Here is a 6130-nt window from a genome sequence, read left to right on the forward strand (position 1 = left end):
TTAGTCCTGGTTTGCTTAGCGTTCACACTGGCATATTTAACACCGAACCTAAAGATACAAAACAAAAGGCATAAGGATAAGGCAACAACCTGACTGGACAGCTTTTATGATGTATATTTTGTGACGGAACTTGCCAAACATTGAAAACAATGCTGGCTGCTGGACTAAATGTGCTCGTTGGACCCACTTTCCCTTAACCCTATCACTGAACATTTTGAACACTTGAGCATTTTTGTGCGTTTTTTCAGTATACTGGAAATATACTTGTCAGACTAAATGTTAATAAGGAACATTACCTCCTAATTGCTCCATGTTTGCCCTCTGCTCATTTTGTGAACTGATTTTGACATGACAAAATTTTTCTCACCAAGGTGAATTCTAACTCTCCTCACAAGTCCATCTGAATCAACTATCGTTTCTACAACTTGCCTAAAGGCCATTTGTTCCTAAGTAGATAATTGTCCTTGACAATCATTATGTCCCCAATTGACAGATTTCTCTTAGGGGTATGCCAGCGTTGTTTGACAGCAGTGTTGGTGAGCAGGGTTGGGAGGGTTACTTTTGAAATGTATTCCACTACAGATTACAGAATACATGCTGTAAAATGTAATTTGTAACGTATTCCGTTAGATTACTCAAGGTCAGTAACGTAATCTAAACACTTTGGATTACTTCTTCAGCACTGGTAGATTTTTTCACTTGTTTTGACTATAAAAACTCTGCCAGTACAGTAAGACAAAATACACGTTAAAAATACATTCTCTGAAAAACTTAAATATCTAATGCAGTGTTGTTTCTAAAACAAGATCAATCAAACTGATCTTGTTTACAGGATTTTTAGATATTTTTACTGGAAAACAATACAAATATTATGATCAAGAATATGGTTTTTGCCCTAATATCAAAGGTCTTACTACAAAAAAGAAATTATGATCCAACGTGAATTTTCTTGATAAAATAAATATGATCGTGCCTGGTAACGTGCATGTAAAATGGCTAGAAATAGCATTTTAGCTTAGCGTAAAGCTGACAATTTACACAAGGTTTATTTCTATTTCTTCTGCTCCAAACTTACTTCAAACTTACTTTTCTGCTCGTATGAATGTGACACATCATAAGAAAGTGTTTCACCGCTGTTCAAATGCACTGTGGATCGCATCATTTATATGTATAAATGTTTTCCATCTGAAATAACTAAATATTAAATGAAACAAATGACAATAAAATGCAAAGTAATCTCTTCAGTAGTCAAAATACTTTTTGAATGTAACTGTATTCTAAATACCAATGATTGGTATTTGGCGAGGTATTCTTTATGCCAGCGGCTCCAAAATTGTTCGGCAAGATATTGGACATTGCATCACCTTTTTCTGGCATATATGTCCTCTTTAGTGAACCTGCCTGGAGGAGGTAGAGCAATGGTGGATTTCAAAGTGAAAAAATTATTTGGAGTTATAGGTTCAAGGCTATTTGGATCGCTTAAATTGTCAACAGTGAGTAGGCGACTATTTACAACTGACATTGCTTCATAAAAAAATGCTCTTAGAGATGAGTCATCAATCCTTTCAGAAGCGATTGAAAGCATAGCCTGCAGAAATCTTCTCACCGTCCTACCGTATACCTCTTGTATGACTCAAACATGGCACATTCATTACGAAATCACACTGGTTCTCAGCTAGAAAGTTATTCAACTGATCTGTATCAAGTTCCTTGAGGGCTTTAGCCAGCTCGTTCTTAGCACCTACAAAGTTACTCCCTTGATCGGATTTGATCTGTCGGACTGCCCCAGGTATGGTGATAAAACAGCGCTGGCCATGATACGTAGGCCCTGACACAGCATCAAGCATCTCAATGTGAATAGCATGGGAAGAGAGACAAGTAAAGAGTAATTAATATCTTTTGTGCACCTTTCGTCCTTGTTTAACAAAGAATGGGCCAAAGCAGAATGGTGGTGAAGGGTTCACTCTCTCTGTGAGCCATCTTTTGCTCTTCTGTCAGTCTTCTATGTTTTCTACAAGTGACACAATTGCGCACAAAGGATGCTACAGCACGATTAATACCTGGGATCCAGTAACCCTTTGAGTGAATTTCATTAATGGTAAAACCTTTACCTTGATGTTTGACTCTTTCGTGGCAGTCAGCTATGATCAATTTCGTAATATGATGGTCTTTGGGAATAATTGTAGGATGTTTAAGTAGACTACAAAGAGACGAGTTGTTGAGTCTTCCTCCCACCTTAAGCACACCATCACTGTCAAGATTGTACAGGTCATTGTGAGACGATAACTGAGCACCTTTACTTAGTACCTTCAATTGATCTTGAAACACATGATTTTGTAGATGTTTAACTATGAGGCACTATGAGATTATTTGATTTATCTTTATGAATTCATCGTCAGATGCGTGGAATGGACCAAGACCAAGATGAAAACTTTGAAAGATGTCTACAATAATTCCTTGTTCCGTTACTCTTGTGTTAAGTGTTTGAGAACTTCTGACGTCTGAGTCAACTAGTTGTAGTTCTGGAGTCTCAATGGAAGGGAGAACCATCTCCCTATTCCGCAAGAACTGTGGCCCTGTAAACCAATCAGAGGAAATAAATTAATCAACAGTAAGACCTCTCGAGACATGATCTGCAGGATTGTCCTTTGTCGGAACGTACTGTATCTCCATAGCTGCGGAGTCGTGCTTAGTTGAATCTTCTGTACTCTGTTAGAAACAAATGTGTGAATTCGTCAGGCCTCATTGTTTATAGAGTATATCCCAGAACTACTTTCGAGTCAGTTCAAAAGAACTCTGTAATGTCAGTATATCTGAGCTCTTCTTTGAGAATTTTACTGACATTCACTGAAACTACTGCAGCTGTCAGCGCAAACCTTGGAATAGTTGTAACCTTTATAGGGGACACGCAGGACCTTCCCATGACAAGAGCAACATAAAGGTCTTCCCTTTCATTTTTTAATATCAGATATGAGCACTGTCCATATCCCCAAGTACTAGCATCCAAAAAATGATGCAGCCCTACTTCCTTCACCTTTCCAATCTCAGGAGGAGCATATGTGCGGGGAATGCTCAGTTTCCTCAAATTAGCCAGATCTCTTTTCCAACACTCCCATCTGCAGTTCATCATTTAATGCATCATCACAACCTGTGCCCTGTCTACATACTTCCTGGAGTATTTTTTTATTTCATGAAATGTGAATGGAGCTATGAATACTAATAGATCATACAATGATGCAATTGTAGATAAAATTCCACGTCGAGTTGCTGGCTGTTCCTTGAGACAAATATCAAACTCAAAGCAGTCAAGTTCTACATTCCACTGAATCCCCATTGTTTGCTCATCAAAGGATCATCTAATGAAAGGTTAGGTCCTTTAACACCATTTGCCCATTCTGATGGATGGATACTTTCTAGGACAGCCTTGTCATTGGATACAAATTTGTGAAGTCTAAGACCACCAATGGCACAAAGTTCTCGGGCAAGTTGAATTGCATCCTCTGTTGTTTGTACACTTGTGACACCATCATCTACATAAAAGTAATTCACTACAAATTGAAAGCCCAAGGGATACTGATCTTTGTTACCTTCAGCAAGATGCTTCAAACCATAATTCACACATCCTGGAGATGAAGACACTCCAAACAGATGAACTGTCATACGGTAGTCTTGAGGTTGTTCTCTTAAGTCTCCAATCCTCCACCTCAAGAAATGCAGAAAGTCTCTATCTGCTTCATGCACATTAAACTGATAAAACATTTTCTCAACATCACATATTAGGGCAACAGGATGGTGATGAAATCTGAGGAGAACACCAATCAGATTATTCATCAAATCAGGTCCTTGAAAAAGATAATCATTTAAACAAATTCCATTATACCTCACAGAGCAATTGAAAACGACTCTCAGCTTATCTGTTTTTATTTTTGGGGGCGATAGAAACCGTGATGAGGAACATACAATATTTTGCCTTCACACCCAATATCATTAACTTCCTCTGCCTCTCCTCTTCCAATGACCTCGTCCATAAATTTCACATAATGCTCCTTGTACCTTTTTTTGTGGATTTTCTCCCCAATTTGGCATGCCCAGTTCCCAGTGCACCCTAGGACCTCGTGGTGGCATAGTGACTCGCCTCAATCCGGGTGGCGGAGGATGAATCTCAGTTGCCTCCGCGCATTTTACCACGTGGCTTGTTGAGTGCGTTACAGCGGAGTTCTAGCATGTGTGGAGGCTTCACGCTATTCTATGTGGCATCCACACACAACTCACCACGTGCCCCACCGAGAGCAAGAACCACATTATACTGTAGTGACCACAGGGAGGTTAACCCAACATGACTTTACCCACCCTAGCAACCGGGTGTAGAGCCGAGGAGGGCGGGGCCGGGCTGGAATGACGCATGCCCGGTGCCCAATCAGCCTGATGGGGCGCGAGGGATAAAGGCGGCCGGGGACGACAGTTCGAGAGAGAGAGAATTACAGGCAGCTGCCCTGTGTGTGGTTATGTTTGTGTGTTTTTGGTTAAGTTGTTCATTAAAGTATTATTTAAGTTGTCAAGCCGGTTCTCACCTCCTCCTTTCCCTTTAACCCTCTTACACCGGGCCATTTGATTGCTTAGGAAGCCTGACTGGATTCACTCAGCACGCCCTGGATTCGAACTCACGACTCCAGGTGTGGTAGTCAGTGTCTTTACTTGCTGAGCTAAAATTTCCTCTTTAGGTGGTTAAGCCTCACAAGGGCAAGTTGTTTATTATCTGGCAAATTAGGTCTTTCTTTAAAAGGTAGAGGCATTTCATAGTGTCCAGAACTATTTCTCCTTATACTGTCGCTTAATTTAGAGTTTTTTTGTCATCATTAGTATCTTTAAAATCTGATTCTAAAATGCGTATGACATCTGCTGGAGTCAATGGAGGGATTTCCTTGACAGAGAGTTGGTGACAAAAACTAGTGAAGCTAGAAGAATCAAGCTGGTGTAATGAAGGTCCAACAATACTCCAGCCTAAATCAGTTTTAACAGAGTAAGGTTCATCATTCTCTGGAATACAATCTCTGGTATAGACAGGAGGAAGCTCAATATATGCAGCAGAGCTATAACCTCTTACACAAAGTCCTGAAATCTTTTCACTCTTCACTATATTATCCTTTCCAATCATGGTGGTCAGTTTCAACTTCACAGGAAAATTATCTACCTGCAAAATATTACTCACTTCTTGGTCAATAAAGGTTGTATCACTTTGTTAGCAAGGCATAAACTTATTTTTCTACACTCGCGTTGTTGCTTGATGATAACCACACTGGCACGACCATTGACGTATAAGATGATCCCCTTCCAGCTACACTAAGCGATAGCACAGCTGTAGAATTATCTGATGATCTTTGAGCAGAAGCTGTTGCAGGAACTTGCTTTTGCCTTTTAACACAACTGTCATCGTGAAGACTAGTAGGTTGTTGTTCCTTTCATGAATTACATGAGAGACGAAGATGACAATCTTTTGCATTATGGCCAGGTTTCAGACATCCATGACAAAGATTATTTTCCTTTACATATGCCCGTTGTTCCTCTAATGTCTTAGTTATTAGTTTGGAACAGTCATAAAGCTGATGTTTAGGATCTTGACAAAATATACAAGGAGAATTTGTATTTTTCTTTGCGGTTCTTTGCTTATCAATCCCTAAGACGTTCTGAGTATTAAGAACATTAGCCTTATTTCCCTTGGTTTCTCTGAAATTTAGTTTCTTTACAGATTCCAAAGTAAGGTCATAGGAGGACATGACTGGATTACAGACAATCTCTGCTTCTAATGAGACAAATGCAGCAAAGACTTTAAAATGAAGAAAATCCTTATTTTCTCTCAAGGTTTGCGTGACCTGACGGTTCCAACGTGAGGCAACCCATTTGGGTAGCTTTTGGAATAACTTCTGGTTTCCCTCACAGTCATTTAATATCTGTAGGCCTACGACATGAGGCATGGCATCTTGACGGGCATTAAGAAAATCTGAAAAATCTCTGTGTCCAACAGCGTCCTTTGACTGGATTTTTGGCCAATTTGCGAGTTTCTGTCTAAAGGCATGTTGTATCACAAATGGCTGGCCGTATCTTTGATCTAATTTTACTCCAGGCATCTTTA

Source organism: Myxocyprinus asiaticus, chromosome 33 (assembly GCF_019703515.2).
Source record: "Myxocyprinus asiaticus isolate MX2 ecotype Aquarium Trade chromosome 33, UBuf_Myxa_2, whole genome shotgun sequence".
NCBI classification, from domain to species: Eukaryota; Metazoa; Chordata; class Actinopteri; order Cypriniformes; family Catostomidae; genus Myxocyprinus; species Myxocyprinus asiaticus.